The sequence below is a fragment of the Mytilus trossulus genome, chromosome 2 (genome assembly GCF_036588685.1).
Source record: "Mytilus trossulus isolate FHL-02 chromosome 2, PNRI_Mtr1.1.1.hap1, whole genome shotgun sequence".
Taxonomy (NCBI): domain Eukaryota; kingdom Metazoa; phylum Mollusca; class Bivalvia; order Mytilida; family Mytilidae; genus Mytilus; species Mytilus trossulus.
In genome coordinates, this window is record NC_086374.1 from 47,933,101 (window position 1) to 47,957,127 (window position 24,027).

The 24,027-nt window shown below is 32.2% G+C and overlaps 1 protein-coding gene across 2 annotated transcripts in view; it reads right to left on the bottom strand.

Moving 5' to 3' along the window:
* The window catches only part of LOC134705192 (FMRFamide receptor-like), a 58,882-nt gene that overhangs the window by 22,251 nt on the left and 12,604 nt on the right, over positions 1-24,027 (bottom strand). Inside the window, exon 2 of one of the 2 annotated variants that reach the window (XM_063563951.1) lies at positions 18,578-18,625. The exons of the other annotated variant lie outside the window; for it this stretch is intronic. The gene's annotated coding sequence lies outside the window, so the exon portion shown is untranslated. The remainder of the gene's footprint in view (positions 1-18,577; positions 18,626-24,027) is intronic. 2 annotated transcript variants of the gene reach the window in all.

Here is a 24,027-nt window from a genome sequence, read left to right on the forward strand (position 1 = left end):
AAATCAATAGAACATATGTTAGATAAAAAATCCAATTATTTTCTTGTGTCAATATCACATGATGGGTGGGACATGACCATTTCAATATATTAGTTCTAGACTTAGACAAGATTAGGTCAATTTGTAATGTCAAAACAATTGTTTTATTTAATTATGATAAGTGTAGTTGCACCAATAATGTAAGAATATCCATAGATCATTGTATGAAAATGAGAAGATGTGGTATGATTGCCAATGAGACAACTCGTCACCGGAGGCCAATGACATAGAAGTTTACAACTGGTCCGAGACCAGAATTGTCGTCCCTTGATTCTGGTGTCGTCCCTACAAATATAGTCCCTAGTGTTGACAGTGGGTTACTTGCCATTAATTTTTATACCCCTTCCGAATGAATTTCTCCATGTTTAATGTCTCAAATAGCAAGAAGGGGGTGAAATTACACTGTAAATAAATTTGGGTCCAGAATTTTTAAGGGAAGAAGTGATTTGGTCCAGCTGAAATAAGGTTAACAATTAGTACTTCGAAAGCTGTCAAAAGATTTCAAGACGCCCTAAACATAAAATTGTCCATATTTTGAGTTAGAGCCAATGAAGTTTTTTTTATAATTCTAATATAATTTGTCCATGACTGTCTGAGGAGCGCATGACTTGCATATAGAAAAAATAAACGTTACATTCTTAAGAACTTCCATGTAGTATTTACGACATACCACTATCCCATTGTTGGCTGCTTTGTCGACCGGTACCAAACACAAATAGCTTAACAAGTACTTGAATACAAAAAAGAAGATGTTGTATGATTGCCAATGAAATAACTATCCACAAGAAACCAAAATGATATAGTAATAAACAATTATATTGCTCATTGTTGAAGGTCATTCGATGACCTATAGTTGTTGATTTCTTTGTCACTTGGTGTCTTATGGAGAGTTGTCTTTTTTTATAAGTTGGCCAAAAGTTCATAGAGTGGGCTAATAAACGAGATTGTGACATCCTCTTTGAAACTATCATTTAATTAACTTATAGGTATTTGATCCGAACTGATGCCTATCATTGTTTTAAAATACAGATGGATGTCCGTAGATCATCCCGTGTATAATTCATCTTCTGCATATTCATTTTTTTTATGCTGAACTTTAGGCAAAGGAGAAGGTATGATAATTTATCTGATCGGCCCCCTATTTTAGTGAAAAATTAAAGACAATTGTTTTTATGATATATATGTTTTTAACTTCCATAAATATCGAACTATAAACATAAACACCTATGAATTAAATAGGAGCGGACACTCGCCCCAAGAAGATTTTTTCAGATATTGTCATAAATGTAATGCTGTGTCACCTTACAAAAGGCCTTTTTGAGGCGAGCGTCCGCTCATATTGAAATTTACAAAGGCCTTTTTTAGGCGAGCGTCCGCTCAGATTGAAATTTACAAAAAAAACTTACTTTTTACCGGTTGACGGAATTAACTCGTTTTTTTCCCCGAATTTACGTTATTTTTTTCCAAGCTCCTTGTATACATGTAGATTTAGTTTAAAGACTGATGTTGACTTTTCGAGTGGTATAAATACTAAGACATCAACTACGATTTTTGTTTTAAAACCAATCAATAGTTCATTTTGAATTGCCGGATTGTAAGACTTATTTTGTGCCTCTGTTTCTATCGGAAGGAGCTGACACGATAGATTACATTAGCAACCCGGAGAGCCTAAAAAAGAAATGTTTGTACTTTAGTATTTTTTATATAAATTGAAAGATAATTTTATCAGAAATCTGTTATAAAACATATTGTAAACAGAACCAGAAATGGCCGTTAAACTTGAGAGTTTCACTGTGGTTATAGGGAATCATGTTCAGAGCAATGAAGAAAATACTATGCGGTAAAATACACGTATGTTCTGTTTTAACTTCGATATTTGTGAAAACTAACTAACACCGATAGATTTATTTAGTTTGTCGAAAGAATTAGGGTGGAAAAACTCGTCGCTTGATTTTGACAGGACATTAAAAATTACACCTTAAATGTGATCAGCCGCCGTTGCTCAATGGTAAACATCGCATCATTGAAGGCGATTGTTCGAATTTCAAGGTGTTTTTTTAATATATATATATAAAATTACGTAAATAATATTATCTCAATGTTATTATTAGTCTGTTCTTTAACGAAATAACAAACACTTATAAATAATAATAATAAGTAATAAAGCTGTTCACCATATGGAATTGTAGATTATGATTAGTACTGCAATTTTTTTTCATGGTTTTATTAAAAGTTACTTCTCAGCTGTAAAATTCATACACGTTTCTCTACTAAAAATTGAATCCAGTTAGGTTGAATATTTGGACAAAATTACGATTAAAAGATAATATTTACATTCCAAACGAATCATTAACATGATTAAACTATCGATGTGTCTGTCCTGAGTCAGGATCATGTATGTCAGCGGTTGTCGTTTGTTGCTGTATACCTTAAAGAAAATGATGTAATATGTGAAAAGTGTAGATCAATATACAGGAAAACACTAAAAAATGTAAACAATGAACACAAAGTTTCAAACTGTCTTTCCGACTGTATTTCAGATGACAGTGACTCTGAGTTTGTTATACATACAGAAGAAGCCGTATCCACGAAAATATTAAGTCCGAAACAAATTGAACTAAATATTTCTTCCACTCACACATCACATATATTCTGCATTGTATGCAAGAAGGAAGGTACCAGTAGAAATAAGTTATGCAAAGTTCATTTACAGGCAAAAACTCAAGTCGTAGATAGGAATACACGCTGTTGCAAACATCATTTATCTGAACAACGTTTCGACAACACACCACTTCAAGCATTAACTGAAAAATACACTACAACATATATGAATCGTTCATATATAACTTCATTATTAGAAAATGTAAAAAAAACGTTTGCAACCTCTCATATCCTGCATATTGACAATCCATTATCATTATCTGATGGTGACTATTACAATCTAACATGATTATCAAAGCAGCAATTCATTGAACTCTACTCATATATTGTATCAGCACGTGAAACCAATGCTAGGTCTGTACGCACATGTATAGCTGTCTTGTTAACAAAACTAAGGACAGGACTTCCAAATCATATACTTGGAACAATATTTTCATTAACAAAAAAGCCAAGTGCAAAGATGTATTCATAGTGTCAAAGTTTCCCTTATGCAGGATTTTGTACCACATTTCATTGGGTTTCAGCATATAAACCTCGAACTTCAAGATTTTGTTCGGAACCACACCACTCCAATAGCAAAAACTCTGTTTGCCAATGATTCTGAAGATGCTGCAATTATTGTCATGGACGGTACTTATATCTACCTTCAGGAAGTGCTGATTATGAACTCCAGAGGTTATCATACAGCCTCCAGAAAAACAGACCGCTAGTAAAACCAATGGTTATCGTAGGAACAGATGGATATATCCTGTCAGTTCTGGGTCCATGTTTTGCAAACGGTAAAAATAATGATGCGGCAATAACAAAGCACATGATTTCTGTCAATGCTGAAAGCAATTCAATTCAATGTTTTATTAAAGTCTCATCTCTCAACAAGTACAATCAATCTTTATACAATAGTAACATTGTAAAATAACACTAAATAAAATGAGAGCCATTCTATACAGAATTATAAGAGACTATTACAATGCATAGATAATAATAATACATAATATGAAATAAAATACTATGTACAATATATAAAATTCCTACGTCTTTTTAAAATTAAATGACAGGTTTTGGCACACACACGAATCATATTTACATCTGAGAATAAAAACACTAACTTTTGATTATCATCTAAAGTATTAAAATTATCATTAAAAGTTTCAGCAACATGATATAAATGGTTTCTAAAATCGTCATAAAGAGGACATCTTAATAAAACATGCGCTTCATCTTCAATAAAAACGTCACATATATGGCACACTCTATTTTCTAAAACAATATTTTCATATCTCCCTGTTTCAATTCTAAGGGGAGCAACACCACATCTAAATTTGGCGAAAGCACTTCTGTGACTGAAGGGTAAAGCTATTTTGCAGTATTCCTCTGGTTCAAAATTTTCCTTAAACAGTCTGTAAGTTCGTAGCTTATTGCCACCTCTACCCGATATAGATTTATCAGAATGCAAAACAGCATGCCAATTATCGACATGTTTTCTATGTAATTTTGACATAAAATTTTTTATAACATAGTTAGTGTCCATATTTTCAGGACACGATAAATGACTTAAATTTAGTTCACAGAAGGTTTTCTTTACTACAAAATTCCAGTTTTTAACACACTTATGCTTAATACTCATACTATCAGCCCACTTGTGAACTTTCGCATTTAAACGGTTTGAGCTCATGTTATTTAATCTACACCACAAACGAATAATACTTTTCCACTGCTTATCAAAAATAGGTGTTATACCTAAGTCTCCAGTAACTGCAGCATTTGGTGCATATTTTCCTACACCGAGAAAAAATCTACAAGCCCTATTATGAATGGAGTTAATACAAGAATATGATTTTACACCCCATATACCTGCTCCATATTCTATTATAGGACAAACTAAACTTTCATATAATTTTACAAATACATCGAAACAAACACCACCTAAAAGTTTACACTTGGCTATTACCAACCCTAAAGCCCTATTTGCTGAAGATGCAACGGCTTTTGCAGTAACATTATAGTCTAAATGCTCGTTTAAAACGAGACCAAGATAAGTATAATTACTAGAAAACTTAATAGTATGACCATTACAATTAAAAATTACATCAGATCTAGGTATAGATGGCGGTCTAAAATGTACAACGTTACTCTTGTTTGCATTAATTTTCATACAATTGTCTTTACACCATGTAGATAAAGCATTTAACATAAGTTGAAGTTCTTTTTCATCGTTTGCTATAATTACAACGTCATCAGCATATAACAAAATACATAGTTTTTCATCACCTATTTCTATTCCACAGTCAAAGGACTTAAGAAATGTAACTAAATCATTAATATACAAGTTGAACAAAATGGGCGACAAGGGACATCCTTGTTTCAAGCCACAGTTAACATCAAACCAGTCTGTGAAATGACCGTTTATTCTTACAGAACATAAAACATTTGTATAAATTGACTTAATAGCAGAACAAAAAGTCTGTGCAACACCCATTTTATTTAATTTATACCATAAAATATCCCTTTGTATAGTGTCGTAAGCCTTTTTAAAATCAATAAAGGCGCAAAAGGTTGATTTACGAAGTTTTTTTCTTACATCAATCAAATTAGTAAGACTAGACAATTGGTCAATTGTACTACGTTGTTGCCGGAAACCATTCTGCTCGTCCGCCAGTACATTGTTATCATCTACCCAATGAGCTAATCTATCGCTCAGTATATTACAGTACAATTTGTAAGACACTGCTGCAAGGGCGATCCCTCTATAACAAAGGGGGTCTCTCGCGTCTGACATGTTAGATTTAGGAATAGGATTAATAATAATTCTATTCCATAAATCAGGAACATTACCATATCTAAAACAAATATCAAATAAATGGTATAGAAATAGAGCTGAACTTTGGTTAAGAAAAACCTCCCCCGGTAAGTTATCGATGCCAGCAGATTTACCCCTTTTTGTCTTTTCAATAACATGTACTGTTTCTTGAAACGAAATGGGTTCCGTCAACAAAAAATCATTAAAAGTACTCGCTTCATTTAAACTGGTACAAGAATCAGAAACCCTAATCGAACTGTTTTGCTGATTAAGCAATTCTGAATATTCAGATTTCCATTTGTCAAGAACATCTGTTAATTCAGAACTTACAATACCATCATCGTCGATTACTTCCATAGGAATTACATGTTTACGACTTTCTGCAATACCTATTTTACCAATCTTTTTCCAAAACATATGCTGATTTTTGCTAGATTCAGAGAGTAATTGCTCCTGCATGTCATACCAATACTTCCTCTTACTTTTTTGAACCTCACTATCAAAATGTTTCCTCTTTTGTACATAAATAGCTTTTAGCTGATTTTGATGCATGTTTTTACATTTATTCCATGCTTTTTCAGCATTACACATCTCATACCACAATTTACTCAAAGATTCATTCCACCAGGGTTTCTTATTCCGATATTTTTTATTTGATTGCTTACCACCAACAAAAATAGTCTTACTTGGTATTTTATCAGACATCTCTGATTCAACCGTTTTACAAAAATCATCATAAATGCCATTTACACAATTTTGTTGATGTTCAACAGTCTTAAGGCTTTCTATTAATGAACATATATTTTGATAAACGTTATTTGTATTCATAAAATTTGCAGGAATTTTATTAAAATCAAATTTCTCAAACTTCGTAGAAAATGTCTCATCTTTATCATTTGTTGGTTGTACATTAGACATAAAAGCATTTAAATCTATACTCCATTTAATAAGTGAATGATCAGGTATTAGTTTTAAATCTACCCCGTTCACGTCGAAGCCTGCGGACGTGACCAGATCATTCGCTCGTATAACACAAAAATCTTTAAACAAGTTTAAATTATCATAAGGTACAATGCAATAATCAACCACTGAACAACCTTTCGTCGATACACATGTATAATCATTGTTTACAAAGTTTCTACCATTGAGTATACAACAATTAGCACTAATAAGGAAATCAATAAATGCATTACAGTATGAATTACACTTAAAATCAATGACATTTCTTTGACATAAATTGTCAACACCCTCAATATAATCACTTTCATTACCACATCTACTGTTAAAATCTCCGCAAATGAAAAACGGCCCTTTATTTTGATGTTCATAAACTTGTGTAATTAAAGTGTCAAAGAAAGCATCTTTATCGATTTGACGAGTTGAATTTTCTGGAGGTAAATAACAAATGCAAATATTAAATTCAAATTCAGATGATTTTTCAATTAAGTTTATCCACAAAATACCTTCAAATGAAGTGTCTAATATAGTAATATGGAATAAGTCATAAAAATACATTTTTATAAAAATACCTACACCACCAGAACCATTTTTTGCATTTCTATGTAACGCTTTTCTATTTTGACCTATCCATTTATAACCATTAATAAATAATACATCATCTCCTTTCAAATGAGTTTCACCAATACATATAATATCTAAATCGAGTTTATTTATACAAGTAGAGCGAAGAATACAATTATCAGAGCTAGTGTTTTTATTCCAGTTATTTACATTCCAAAAACCTGCAGATAACTACCATCTACCTTTTCTCGACTGTTGATGGTGGTTTCTACTGCTGTGTCCGTTGTTCTGTTCCCGATGACTTGTTCTTGCGTTGTAGTTACTATGACCAGTGTTACTATGTAAGGTGGAAGTGTTACTTCTTGTTGAATTGTTCGTTCCACGTCGTGATGTATTTTGTTGTGTATGAGAAGTACCCCTACTCTCATGTTCATTGCGGTTCTCGGAAGATCTTTTGCTATTAACAAAACGACTGGCAATAACTTCCGCGCCCTTCATATTGATATGTGGATCAACAGACTTTAACACATCTACGATTGTCTGAAAGTTTTTACGTTCTATGCGTTGTTGAACAGTCTGATCTCTGTGTATGAAAACATCACTGTACTGACGACTGGATTTCAGTTTGTATTTAGCTGACATTACATCATTTACAACTGCTTTGGACTTGCACGAGACTATAACAACACCACTCGTATGCGTACTTCGGCTCTGTTTACGTTCACAGTTTATTGGGGTAATTTGCACTTTTAGACCTTCTCTGAACAAGGCGGAAACTTTTGATACGATATTTTCATTTGTACTTTCCGGAAGGTTCCTGATAACTAGATTACAATCAATATTGCTGGTAGATTGATTGGCTATTTGTTTGGAAAAATCTTCAAGTTTTTTCTCTACCACTTGCAAGTCTTCGTCAATATCTAGGCGCAAAGAATCTACAACGGCGTTGACTTCAGATCGGACTTTTTTAATTTCTGAATTGACACGCTTATCAATGATTTGATTAACCTTAACAGTTATTTTACGCTCTAGATTTCTTTCAAGATCATTAATGCGTGAATTCATATCGCCAAACATATTACGCATATCATGCGAAAGGGTACTGATCATTTGACTAAGAACGCGCACATCGGGAGATATACTTGAGTCCATATGTACTTCAGCTTCCGCAATTACATTACTAACACTACCGCTTACTGTTGTCTGGAGGTTTTTAGTGCGTTTTTGTTGTTTTGTAGTTTTTACAGAATCTGACTCACTTTCACTGTCACTGACTGTTGGAAGCTTTCTTTTTAACTTATTTGATTTGGACTGCGTATTGTCGAACAGATGTCCAAACATAGTTTCGTCAGCATTGTATATTACATTATGGGCTTCTGTGATGGCACCAATTACACTCACCGAATCATCTAAGGTATTACCGTCAATGACATCATTGCTTTTACTTTTGTCCTGAGTAGATTTATTCCTGGTATTACCATTACCGTTATTCTTTTTACCCATTTCAATGCAAAAGTTCAAAGTTCACAGTTCACAGTTCAAAATTCAATTGAATAACAAATAGCCTTTGGGTATTTCTAGGTTTGACTTTACTGGCCGGTTGGTAACGTAAGTGAGTTGATTTCAGTTATGTCAATGCAAATTTTCAATAAACTTGTTATAATAAAAGTCTTATAATATTGTGATAAACAACAAAAATCAACACTCACTGCAAAGAAGAACTATATCGGAAGCTAACCATCTATTCCAAAATTGCACAAAACGTATAAATCCTTGTTAAAACTAAGTTTTTGTATGAGCTTCAAAAACATCGACCATCTAAGTCAAGGGAGATAATATACCATGCATGAATGAGTGGCTAGAGACTAGCGATGTTTGTGTTGTCGACAGGAGATTTAGAGACATGGTAGACTTCTTAAGAGAGCAAGGGTATAACGTAGAAATGCCCATCTACCTTAAGAAGGGATCAAAACAGCATCCAGTAGAATAAGCCAACGCCAGCAGACTAGTAACCAAAGTGAGATGGGTCGTTGAAAGTGTGAATGCACGAATTAAACAATGGAGATTCTATGACAAGGTAGTTTCTAACCATTTCATTCTAATCATTGGTGATTTATTACGGATTGTATGCGCTGTTTGCAACAAGTTTCGCCCACCACTTGCTGGTACACACCCTGAGGACAAACGAATTGCCAAAGCAATGCTTGAAAATGCAAAATGGGAAATGCAATCCAAAAGAAGGTGACGGAAGAAGACTTACTGACCAAACGTACCATTTACAAACTAGTTGATGCATCAAATGTTTTAGATGAACTAGCTGATTTTCCCGTTCTGAATATGGAAAAACTATGACAAATAACCATGGGGGTATATCAGTTTAAACAGGGCAGTATTAGTTATTTTATTTATGTTCCCATGTCCCAGTATATTGTCATTTAGACCCAGGGGATATGCCTTCTGCAGTATTTTCTTCAAGATAGTCTGATAATTTTACGAGAATCTGCAAATAATTATTGTTTATGCGATTGCCCTTGCTGTTTCTGGATGGTTAAAATCTTACGGATTTAATATTGTGATAATGGTAAATCTTGGAGATATAGCCTATTGAGTACAGTATTCTATTTAACCATACATTGTATGTGTTGAATAGTTATCAAAGGTACCAGAATTATAATTTAGTACGCCAGACGCGCGTTTTGTCTACATAAGACTCATTAGTGACGCTCATATCAAAATATTTATAAAGGCAAACAAGTACAAAGCTGAAGAGCATTGAGGATCTAAAATCTCAAAAAGTTGTGTCAAATATGACTAAGGTAATCTATGCCTTAGATAAGAAAGTCCTTAGTTTTTCGAAAAATTCAAAGTTTTGCAAACAGAAAATTTATAAAAATAACCACATTATTGATAATCATGCCAACACAGAAGTGTTGACTACTGGGTTGGTGATACCCTCGGAGACTAAAAACGCCCATCAAGCAGTGGCATCAACCCAGTGGTGTAAATAGTTATCAAATACCAGCATTATAATTATGTACGTCAGAAGCGCGTTTCAATTGAAATCGTTATCTGGGTCAATTGTTTGCAGTATCTTCAACCATGTTTATTTTGGATTCCAAAAAATAGTTTTTAATTATTCGAAGGATCATTTGCGCATGTGGAGACTCAATTGCACTTCGGTTTTTTATACATTTTATTTGAAACATATTTGTTTCTTATTTCGGACAGAAATACGTCACAATATCATATTTTTTTATATATATTTTAATGCAAAAATGGTGATATTTAAACATAAATTGAACAATAATCTGTTTTCGCAACCATTAAAACAGCTGTCCTCATTGAAAGCTAGCTCCTCTTAAAGCCATCTTACATAATTAAGGCCCAATATACATTGAAATTAGCGTTGAGGCATCCGATGACATCTTGTGCATTACATTGTACTTTAGTGAAAGAAAATCCGAAGGAAATCTAAAAACCATAAAAGCAAATACGAGTTCGAAAAAAGACCATTATACATATGTATAACAACATGCCCATCATTAAAAGAGTAGGGAAAATTAAGAATAAAAGATATTGGTTCTTATTTAATGCGATTTGAAACGTTAACTTGTCTAGCTTCATGTGCAGATTTGCCGTCCTTTTATTTACTTCAAGCCAAAACTAACATGAAAGAAGCCCAAGATAGAAAATAAAACAATCCTTAACGTCATGTTATTGCTAAATTAAAGTCAGAATTTATTAACATTCAGGTGCAGCAGTTAAAGACATATAAATAACTGGTTTCTTCTCTCTTGTACCTACTGGAAGTATTCATTGTATAATTCACGACAGTATATTCAGATTTTCAGAATAATGGGCCATTGAAACAGACAGAAAATCTACTAAAGCAGCGTTTGGAAGCAATTAGTCTTAAAAGTTCTAGCACCAAAACAGTTCGTATGACAGTAGGTTCAGACAATCTGGGATAAGTATTTGCCTCATTAGGAACTTGTTTACTGTAAGAAAGTGTAAAAACTGAATCACTATAAAGTACTTATTATTCCTCAACGAATGTTCTTGTATTATGTTATTGAACCTTGTAACCTAAGAAAATAGATATATCAACATCATTACCGCCTAAAGGCCATTTTTAAATATTTAACGGGATTTTCAAATTGATAATTTGAAAAAAAGACTCTTGACAATGATGGCCAGACTTTGAAGTAAAAGATTTGATTTTTTTTAGTATTTGAAGGTTAAGATCAGTTTAGTCCATCCTTTAAATCTGATACGATTTTGTCAATGGTAGTCGTCAAAACAGATTTAAATTCTATAAGACGTAGAATGACAAATAAAGAGAGGAACATACAAAATCATTTACAACGAAATTAAAACATATCAAGTCAATATAGTAATCTAAAAATAAATTGAATTAACCCTAGATGCACTTGCAGTCTAGTACGAGTAGTTTGAAAGCTTCACTTATCCACTATAATGGTTCAACCAGTCGAAAAGAAAACTGTAAGCCAATAAATTACCAATATGATTTAGATCTGATAAAAAAGGGTATCGTCTTTTTTCCAGCCTCAGTATATCACCCTTCTCAGTGGCTCCATAATTTTCGAGTCACGGCATTGATACGGGGCGCCGAATGGGACTCTTTAATTGTGGTTTTGTACAAAATTCAATTCTGTCATAACAAAATCATTTTTGTCTTACAAAACTATGTGCTACAGACTTGTTTTGTGAGAACTTCAATTTTGTGATGACAAAATTCATTTGTGTAGACAAAATTCATTTTTGTCATGACAAAATTTATTTTTGTAGACAAAATTCATATTTGTCATGACAAAAGTCAATTTTGTTTAAAAGGTATGCAAATATAAACATATTTGCATACAAAATTGACTTTTGTTTCCTGATATGGAAATTAAATCACAAAAGTCAATTGTGTGAGGTAAGATTCAATTTTGTGAGACAAAATTGACTTTTGTGAGACAAAATTAACTTTTGTGAGACAAAATTCACTTTTGTGAGACAAAATTCACTTTTGTGAGACAAAATTCAATTTTGTCAATTTTGTTGAGACAAAAGTCAATTTTGTCAATTTTGTTGAGACAAAAATCAATTTTGTCAATTTTGTTAATTTTGTTGAGACAAAAGTCAATTTTGTTAATTTTGTTGAGACAAAAGTCAATTTTGTCAATTTTGTTGAGACAAAAGTCAATTTTGTGACGACAAAATTCATTCTTGTGACGACAAAATTGACTTTCGTGAGACAAAATTGACTTTCGTGAGACAAATTTAGACAATTTTGTTGAGACAAAATTCAATTTTGTCAATTTTGTTGAGACAGAATTCAATTTTGTTGAGACAGAATTCAATTTTGTTGAGACAGAATTCAATTTTGTCAATTTTGTTGAGACAAAAATCAATTTTGTCAATTTTGTTGAGACAAAAGTCAATTTTGTCTCACAAAAGTCAATTTTGTCAATTTTGTTGATCACATTGGTCAATTTTGTCAATTTTGTTGAGACAAAAGTCAATTTTGTCAATTTTGTCTCACAAAAGTCAATTTTGTGTAACAAAAGTCGATTTTGTATGCAAATTAGTTCACAGAAACCAAACTAAACTAATTTGCATACAAAATTCACTTTTGTCGCCCAATTTTCAAATTAAGTAACAAAAGTCAAGTCTGTGTAACAAAAATGAATTTTGTCATGACAAAAGTGACTTTTGTCCGCTGATAGATAATTTTGTATAACAAAATATTAAATTTGTAGTATGATACAAATTTTGTTAAACTGAACTCATTTTTGTTGAACAAAAGTCACTTTTGTCCGTACAAAATTGAATTTTGAGTACAAAACCACAAGAGTCCCATTCGGCGCCCCGTAATTGAGACGTGAAAAGACATCATCAGCGACGTCACAATGTATGAGAAGGAGTTATCAGCGATCACTCAATGTGTGCGAAGACGTTATCAAACTCGTTTTTGTCAAGCGTAAAACTGTCTAATGGAATGGGGAAAAGACGAGTAATAAACCAAGAACGATAAACAGATTGTCGGAGTATGTGTATAAAACCCGGTATTCCAGTCTTTTATATAGCCATGTTAGGCGGTGTTGCCGTAGAAGTGTGAGAAAAAGTTGTGTTTTGTATTACCATATGATGCGCTTAATCATTATTATATATCTTTTATTGACCTCTTGCAATCTATTTTTGTGAATTTTGTTTTGCCGTATCACAGATATTAGATTTATAACCTATTATTTTCATTAATTCACATCTAGTTGTGGAATAAAATATGATAAATCTCCATCGGCTGATTAATGGCAATATTTTATGATGAAACAGAAGTATCCGATAGAACTGTTCATCTAGTTTATTGCATATCATATCTGTCAAAATATAAAACATAAAAATGAAGGCAAATATTGTTTTTTTTCCCATCACAATCATCATAATTGTTATATCAAATTTTATTGTCTTTTAAATCTACTAAAATGTCAAACATTAAAACAGAAGGGAAATATGAAACATACAGGTATATCACGAAACACCCACATCTTACATTAATGAAAGGAAAACGACAGAAAACATAAAGCAGACGTACAATATCAAATATACAACTAATTTAACAACAACCAAGATCTTTTGTTAGAGACAACAAGTGTGGACACAGATCAGTGTGGATAGAAAGTTTGGATGTTTGAAAGTGTTTTCTTGCAAAAAGAGTTCTCTGTTGAACTGTTGTGTCCAGAAAAAGTCAACCTGTACCAAACACTAAAAATAACAGCCTTATATTCAATATTGCGTTTTACAGTTCAATATATAAAAGAAGATGTGTTGCGAGTTCCAAAGAGACAACTCTCAATCCAAGTCACATTTTGTAATAGTAAACCATTTTCAGGTCAATCAAGACTGTCATGTAGGAGACACTACTTTAAATCAGTGCTGACTATTTATAAATTATTTCTATGCCCCACCTACGATATTAGAGGGGCATTATGTTTTCTGGTCTGTGTGTCCGTTCTTCCGTTCGCCCGTCCGTCCGTCTGTCCCGCTTCAGGTTAAAGTTTTTGATCAAGGTAGTTTTTGATGAAGTTGAAGTCTAATTGACTTCAAACTTGGTGCACATGTTCCTTATGATATGATCTTTCTAATTTTAATGCCAAATTAGAGATTTTATCCGAATTGCACGGTCCACTGAACATAGAAAATTATAGTGCGAGTGGGGCATTCGTGTACTGAGGACACATTCTTGTTTTTATCAAATCTACATTTTTGCCAACGTGCTATGATTGTTTCCTGTATATAGTATAATGCTCCAACGCTTGTAAGAGACAAATAATATATGAAATTTTCTGATGCAAATGTTACGAATTTACTGAAGATCGTTGAGATGTTACTGTGGCACGATAAACTAGAAGCAAGTTGTCACAGTACATCCCAATTTTAAGTAAAATGAAAGCAGTGAATTTAACGTCAATCTTAATATATAAAGGTGTAGCATAAATATTTAGACAATGTGATTTACTTTCTAAAACAAGCCAAAGACTTGTTTCAAATATACAGGTATTTGGGTATGTTGTCAAACATTTAGATTCGTACATAAGAGTAAAAGCATACACGAAAACATATGTATTTATAAGTTAAAAAGGGATAAAAATGTAGATTATTGTGACAATCATACTTGTGACAAGACTTTTTAAACTTTAGAGTGTACCAACTATCAATTTGAATTTCTGCAAGTCAGTTATTGAGCACTAGAACTCATCTCGACGTAAAACATTAAGAATCTTTTTAATGCATCCCAGTACTAAGATGCATGGTCAAAGGTCAATGTGACTAAATTTTTAAGAGGTATACTTAATTGAATGAAGAGTGAATTTTATACCCTAATGACCAGCTTTCAATATGAAACAACAGACTCTTCTGTCGCAAAAAGTTGCATGTCACACGTCATAATCTTAGCTTTAGCAAAGTATTCCAGAAAAAAAGGATAATAATAATCTTTGTATTCGTAAGCAATACAGCTTATAGAATATAAATATTACAAATATTCAATTACATCAGTGAAATATATTTTCATTTAAACAATTAGTCAAATAATCATATAATAGTAAGTAAGTATACCCATATAACAGTACAGCAGAGTATGATAAAACATAACACATATTAAGCATTTATAATGATGAAATTAATTACGTGCCTTCTCGGTCAGAAATAAAAACTTCCCTAAATTGTTAAGTTCCTTTACATTATGAACAGTTAGCAGTTGTATGAGTTTAAAATTCGAAGGTTTCTCCAATAATATCGTTTGATAAATTTCTTTCGAATTTCATTGTACTTTTCACATACTAAAATAAAATGATATTCATCTTCAATTACTTGTTCATCACATATTACAAAGTCTCAAAAGGTGACACTCTTGGTGAGAAACTAGCAAAATCATAGAAATGAGTGCCTAAATTCTTTGTATTGCCCTTTGGTATCTTTATATTGGTGTTATGAGAACTTATGGTAATCACACAGTATCTAAATAAAAATCTTTCTTAAGAAATGCAATAAAAAGGACTCCATTTTCTGAATAGTGGACAGAATTTAAAAAAAACATTAGTATACAACAGGGTTATTTCTCGACACTGCCCATTGACGCGAACACCAGTAAAGATGACGATACGGAGGCATATAAAAGGGTACACTAAATCTTTTTATTTGGAAAATTACCTTTGTGCATTCAATAATGTCGATTCATACATGTATCATGAATATTGTATTACTATTGCTATTTATAATCATTACTTTTTTTCTTACAACACAACACACCGGAATTTCCAAAATAACTATATAAAAACCTTGCTGTATTTAATTTCATATGACTGTGAATGAATATACTCATTTAGTAGAAGACAGAAATTTAGTATCCGTTTTAAATTCAAGAAAATATACTTGCGTGAATTGGTCTTTGCTAGCTAATTTCAAATAATTGATTTTTTCATTATTCTCAATTTAGAATACACTACAAACATTTAAATCTCATTTTCCTCTGATCACAACTCTGCTAGGATTAATGTTGATGCAATTTGTAATAGCGGAAACGGAAGTTTTTTTCTTCAATAATAATGTATCTCCCAATATTTTTTAACATGAACTTCCGGTGTTTTATACAAGATGAAATTTCAAGGTGATTTTGGATCGATTGCCTAAGTTTGGACTTTTCTGGTAATAACTAAAATCAAATGCAGACTTAAATGTTCATAAAGCAATTAAAATCAAATCAACACGAACTACCAGACACGAATGCAATAACCTGTTATATCCGGTGCAACATGGCGGCAATACCACAATGCATTAACAATAAATTGTTATCCTGTTCTTGGTCATGTTAAGTCCAATGACATTTTGCCAAATTAAAAGTGTCCAATAATACTGATATTATATACGCCGAAATCATACCAAATCTCTTTATTTTATAATGATACAAAGTTGTTGTTTGGTTATGTGACGTGTTTTCTTGGGAGCTGTAACCTCGTAAAGTAGTCATTGAAAATTTGATCATTCATTGTATCGGTCTATAGCAAGCATAAGGCGGTGTTTCGTATTTATATAACATTAATATTGTTCTGGTTCTTAATATGCATGTAACGGTTTCAACGTTAAGCAACCGTACATCAGTCAGCACCTCCGAAGGTGCAACCAGAATTCATAGCAAGTATATAGACATACTAAACCTCTGAACCTATCCGTACTTGAAAATATAACTTTCCGTACTTGAAAAAATAACTTTCCGTCTGATTTAGATGCAATGGTTCTTTTTCCAGATGATATGACACGAATCATAACCTTGGTATGCAAGTGATCTATTTATTGCTTCGAAGTAGTCTCTAAGAATTTAGTTTCAAGACAAAAATAAAATTACTTTTACTATAAATATGTTTGATAGAAAACTGCAGACGTTTTGACATAATCACATACAACACAGAACAGTTAATTTTGAGAAATAAGCAGATTTTAGTACTTAAAAGGCTATTAAGACTATATGGTTTCATGATAAACCTAAGGCCATGATATTACCAGCTTTATATAACAAAATAAGTGGTTTCCTTTCAAGTATCTTAAACAAAATCCGAATTTTGTAACAATTAATACATATTATATATAAAGAGTCAGACATTCGGTGCTTATAATTGGATCTTAACTTCTATCAAGCTAATGCGTCCACTATTTTACTCGATGTCTCATTTTGTGGACTACCAAAATAGGTCACTAAAGCTCTGATATGTACTTTGATTATATAATAAATAATCACAAATAATCTACTACAGGCGTAATAAAAGATTTTTCAGCAGGGGATTTTATTATTGCTTTTATTTAACAATGTTTTTTAATTCTTACTGCGTTTGTTTGGTCTTTTTTTTTTTGATTGATTAATTTGTTAGTCTTGTTTTATTTTAACTTTTAGTTTCTTGTGTACAATTTGGAGTTTAGTACGGCGTTCATTGTCACTGAACTAGTATATATTTGTCTAGGGGCCAGCTGAAGGACGGCTCCGGGTGCGGGAATGTTTCGTTACATTGAAGACATGTTGGTGACCTTCTCCTGTTGTCTGCTCTATGGTCGTTGGCTTGTTGTCTCTTTGGCACATTCCCCATTTCCATTCTCAATTTTATTTAACTTAAACTGAGATAACAATAACCTTTACACAACCTGCTAACAATAGAAATAAGAAGATGAGATATGAGTGCCAATGAGACAACTCACATTCAAATATAAAAGTAAGCAATTATATCATTCTGCAATAATATTTTCATTCTTTTATCGTTAGTCTCAACTTCAAAAGAATTAATCACCCTAAAGCGTGTTAGTTAATTCAAAATGGGTTCTGATATTGCCATAAAATGTTCTGATATTGCCATAAAGTGTTCTGATTTTGCAGTAAAAAAAGTAATCAAAACACAAGTTTAGTGTGGAACGCAGAGCAAACTTAAATGACTTGTTTTTCTTAACCAACAAAAAAAAGCGAATGTTTAAATATTAATAACACTAAAATGTCATGTCTCATTGCAATACAATTTGTTCATATGTTGGATATTTTTTTATAGGAAAAACCCAAAATTTTGTTTGTTTTGTAAAAACTTAGTTACAGATGTTGAACGGAATTTACAGTGGGCAAACATACCAAGACAACATAATGACAAATATACAGCATGGTGTCAATAAAAAGTGCTCGTCCTGAACACGCATCACATATTTGCCACTGGACGTGAAGCAAAATATACGATGCTTTCCTATTTGAGACATTTTATTACCATTTCATATACCGTAACTTTTTATGATGTGATATATAACTTTTCGCCATTTTTTTGGGGGCTAAATCTGATTTGTTAATGAATTTTTTAATGTCTCACAGTAGAAACAATGTTTGGCGTTGGCGTTCTGTGAATGAACAATAATTGATTGTTTTAACATTGGAACGGGTTAAAGGCAGTAGTCGATGATTAATTTAGTTCCCAAAAGAGCACGTACTTTTCAGGACTGGACATCAAAATGTAACCTGTAATTAAAACTCACCTCATTTTGTGTTCAAGCACTGAAAAACTTCTCTGTATGATATGGAAGCTGTAAAGTAAATAGCATATATTCCAATTGAATAATCCCAGTGAGGTTACTTGAGGTATGTTATTTTCTCAGTCTTTAAATAAACTATCCGATACTTCTAGTTCCTAATCCTTGTTACTAAAAGTAATAACTCTTTTCAATGTTATCGACGCATACATAAAAGACAAAATTTTAAGACAATTGCCAACAAATACATTTTGATGTATTAAGTTTAACAAATCATTAAGTTTCTTTTACTGAAATAAATGAAATCGGATACCTCTAAATGTACCTTCTGTTTTGTGTACTTTTTTTAATAAAAAAAAATATGTTATGATCAACTATACGCCATCAATCAATATATACAAAAGCAGGGTTGTCCATTTTACTGATTTATCAATTAACCTCGCTAATAAAGCCTTTCAGATACGTTTACTTAATTACACAATTGGGCGGAGAAATATAATAACTGGAAATTGATATGTGGTCATTCCATCATCCCTTTATAATAAAATGGAGTTCAGTTTCAAGTCATACTCCTGATGATGAAGTATGGTCGTATGAACATTGATCCTTCGCTATCACAAACAACTACAGAGGGCGATTACCTTTCTAGACACAAATCGTTAAATAAACTAATAAAAACGTACCATTCCAAAGCATGCGCGCGATAAGTTTTATTTTATGAATAGCCATGAGCCCTCGTCGGGTAAACGTTTACGGAGACAATTGCTCTAAAAAATTTAAAAATTTCAAATTCTAAAAGGGGTTAATAGGAATATGCAAACTCAAAACCAATTTATTTTACCTATTGTTGTAAAACTTAATTATTTACATGTATGACGTAAATATTGACGTATTTGTTACCTGATGCACTACGGTAATTGTTAATAATGGTACATTGCATTTGAAAATAACACTTTATAAAATTTGTGCATCAGAACCGTTTTTCTGAATCAACCTTCATCAGGGACGCTCTTATCCAGACATTTGAAAGCAAAGTCTGGACTTTAAAATGAACACGCAACAACTTAAGGCGACTGGCCTGTTAGGGGACGACCATTTGATATTCTGGGAGAGGGGGGCAGGAGGATTTTGAAAATAAATAACTCGGCCTTGATAATCACAAAAAATGGAGTTTGAAAATAAATAACTCAGCAGGTCTAATCGAAAGTATGAGATGGCACCAAATTCTTCATTAATTCATCTTTCTTCCCCAAAAAAATAGGGAAACAATTCTCAATGTTTTTGATAATAAAAGTATAAATATTCTTTAAATATAGTACTTGAAATGTCTGAAAATTGGTTTCATTTAAATTGAGGTATATTGTCTCAGGAAACCTTACCTCACTTTTTTTAACAGGGCCGTAACTACATTGAGGCAAATGCCTCATGTAGGAAATTTCAAAACCAAACGCTTGTCTCCATATCAAATTGTCTTCATGGCGAGTGCCTTGCAAGAAGCAATTTCTGTTTCACCTCAGACGTAGCCCTTATTTTTGGGATTAATGTTTCTTATTTATTTGTCTTTTGTTCATTGATTGCCGCCTTCTGTATTCTGTTAGTGTTGCATTCTTTTTATAATCTAGTAATTTTGTTATGAACTTGATCATGATTAATTTTGATTGATAAAGAAAACCAGCAACCACAGACTTAACTATGTGAATTCCATTTTTGCTTTATCATGTACATTGGTCTTTTGATGTTGTTTCTAGAAACTTAAGTCTTACACTGAATATATACATTTTGCTTTGAGACCAAAATATTGTCAAAAAATTATTTAAACAAAACTTGCATTTTCAAATTATGAAAGAGTCTTCGGAACACCCAGAAAGCATGAGCATCATTTGTTCTATAGCTTCTTGGGCCTTCAGTGGTTCAAAATCACTTCAAACCTATTTTTAAATATCATTCCCAATACTTTAAAAAAGGAGGCTACTTACCAGCAAACTTTAATTCTATATATGTATGCAATACATGTATATGCAGTTTGGAATATAAAAGATTCATTTCTGCAGAGGATTATGAATAATTCTGATTAACTAGTAAATAATGACTTGACTATACATGTATTATTTATCAGAAACTAATCATTTAAATATTGTATATTTCCGAATATCATAAATACAGTTGTGAAAATGAATAATCAGTCTCTTGCTTTCATGAAAATGAAAAATCTTGCTTCAATTGTGCAGATGAATAATCTGTCCTCTTAGTTTATAAACCGATCAAAAACAAATCCTAATAGGTAATTTAATTGAGAGTAAGTCAATTGAGTTCAGTTTTGTGGTAGTCAGGGTAAACATTTGTAATAGAAAGATAGTACTGGATTATTCTGTACTACATTGACCAGCATCTTATTGAGACAATTATTTTGCAGATGTTTCCGATGACTCTTTTGTTCAGATATCTGCTTGCTAATGGTTTTCATGTTTTTATCTATCATCAGCCATATCTGTATTTTAATCATGCACATGGTTGCAGATGTTAAACCGCATAGTAAGCTACAAAATGCCCCAACATGACAAACGTAAAACAATTCAAACGAGGAAACTATCGGAATAATTAATGTACAAAAATTAAATGCAAGAAAAAAATTGTAACACAGCAACATACGACAACCACTGAATTACAGACTGCTAACTTGGGTCAGGCTCCTAACTTGGGACAGGCTCCTAACTTGGGACAGGCTCCTCACTTGGGACAGGCACATACTTACAGAATTTGACGGGGTTGAATATGTAACCGGAATCCCAACAATCCCCCTTACCTGGATCAGTGGTGTAAAAGTACAGCATAAGAACGGACTATAAAAATTAGTTGAAAAACGCTGAACTTATCAGATGGATATAAATAGAATTACTTCTATCAAAAGAACTAAGATAACATGGCCGGACTACTGTACATCCCATCAAAAAAAACTCAAAGTACAATGTACATATCTGAGAGCACTCACGGTTACTGACAGCTAAGTCTCTCTGTGTTGATTAATGTATAACGTTCTTCTAAACACCACTCAATAAAATGGGACCTTAAAGGGTTGACTAAATATATATGATCATTTGGTGTAAATTCTTTTCTGCGTTAGGTTTTTTTTAATAACAGAAATACACAGCCACTTCCGGTCAGAATCGGACACTTCAAGTTAAATTGAATGTAATGCCTCTTGTGGGAAGAGAACTAAGCTCTCTTTAAGTCAAATAGTCCTTATAAAACAACTTGCTTTTGATCCGTAGGTTTAAAAATAACCTTTAGTGGTAGTTTGAATATTTACAGAAATATATAACAGCATTTGAACTACACGTAGGAGGATAAAGCACTTACTTTTTAAACGTGACAAAATCAAGTCGCTTAAATAGTTTAAGATTTCTTCTGTTCATACTTAAATTCATTTATGTCCAAAGATCACTAGAATTCTGCTTAAAGTTCTCATAATAAAAATCCAAAGGATAACCGTATTTTGTTAGAACATTTTATGACATATATATTTTCATAATATTGATGGAATATATATACAAGTATACACATCTACTTACAGTACTTTTAGCAATTAATAATATTAATATACTTGTCTATTGGTCAGTAACCTTACAGTCTGCAGCTATAGCAGGTGGGTGCTTTAATCAGTTAATGACATTAACACGAAATACCAGCTTACAATTTCAGTCAAACTAACACAACATTACATTAAGAAAACTAATAAATAAATCACGGAAAGAATATATACTTATGAATTAAGTCCTAAAGGAAAGTGACCTGTGCAATACTATTATTCAGATAAAACATTCAATTTGAATACTTTGCAAGTATTGTAACTTGCTTGTGTGAAATTTGAATAGATGTATTAAATGACTTCTTTCAATCCATGGTTGTTGAACTCCCTATAGGTCTATCTTACATATAGTCACAGCGACAGGTTCACCATAGAACATACTTTGCTCGGTTTGTACTCAAACATTTAGATATTTGAGAAATACATTATTACACACAAGTATAACTCGTCTCTATGTAAACTAAGCATGACCATAAAAGACGTAAGTTGTAACCAGTTTATACGGAACGAATTATTTGGTAGCGTCTAATGTCTGAGATTTGTTCAACGCTATGTATACTATTTCTGATAGTTTTTCTATGTAGTGTTTGTAGTGACTTTTATCCTTTTATCGTTTTTCGTTTGTTTTTTCATGGAGATTACAGTTTCTCTTCGACTTATGAGCTTTAAATGTCTCTTTGACTGTGTTTGAACATACATGTGCAACACGACGGTTGCTACATGTGGAGCAGGAAATGCTTAAGTACCCTTTCTCGGAATTGAAATCACCTACGGCTTTTGATTGACCTCGTATTGCTCAGTCTTTAGTTTTTTATGTTGGGTTTCATGTACTGGTGTTTTTCTTAATTTGGTCTTTTCATTATTTTTTGCCATGGCGTGGTAAGTTTATTTTCGACTGAGAGCTTGGATGGAATTGTATGCGACGTATAAGTCAGAGATTTAGCTAGCTATAAAACCAGGTTTAATTGACCATTTTCTACTTAAGAACATGAAAATAACCGTACCGTACAAGTCAGGAATATGACAGTTGTTGTTCATTCGTTTGATGTGTTTGAGCTTTTATTTTTTGCCATTTGATTAGGGACTTTCCGTTTTGAAATTTCCTCGGTGTTCAGTACTTTTGTGATTTTATTTATTGATATCTTTATCATATCTTAACGTTACAACTTATAAACAGTGGTTAAGTAGAGTCATACTTCCACGATCTGTAAGTAACATTATCTCAATAACACTTCACAAAATGCTGATTTTGTCGGAAATGTGTGGTCAAATAAATTAACCGTTTTAACTAAAGATACACAACAATTTCAACTGACAGAAAGCACACTTTTTTTGTTTCAAACAGTAGTATTATTATTCCATTTTTTTAAACTATTTGTATACAATCATGTTGAGAGAAAAATCTTCACCAAAAGTTAAATAAATTAACCGTTTTAACTAATAAAAGATACTCAAAATGGTTGTTTAAAACAGTAGTTTTATTATTCCCAAATTTTTTTTATCTACTTGAGAAAAAAAGCTTTACCAAAAGTTAAATTAAATGCTTATAATCATTTATAACTAAGTAATTTATTTCCAGACTTTGGTATAATAGCAAAAATGTAAATTTGATAAAGTTAAAACAAGTCAATTAATCTAAAGTTATTGCTTCGTTCGTTGACAATAATCAATCTATCTAAACAAGAATCGTGTTTGACTTCATCTGAACCATAAATATTAAACGGCCTTTAAACTAATATTATATGCTGTCGACATAATCCGGCTTCCGATAGCTTACTAGGATAAGATCCTTCAAATCCTCTGAAGCGTTCGTGTAATTAAGATTTTCCTCAACAGCACATCTACAGATTTCTCCACATAATCAGAAGCA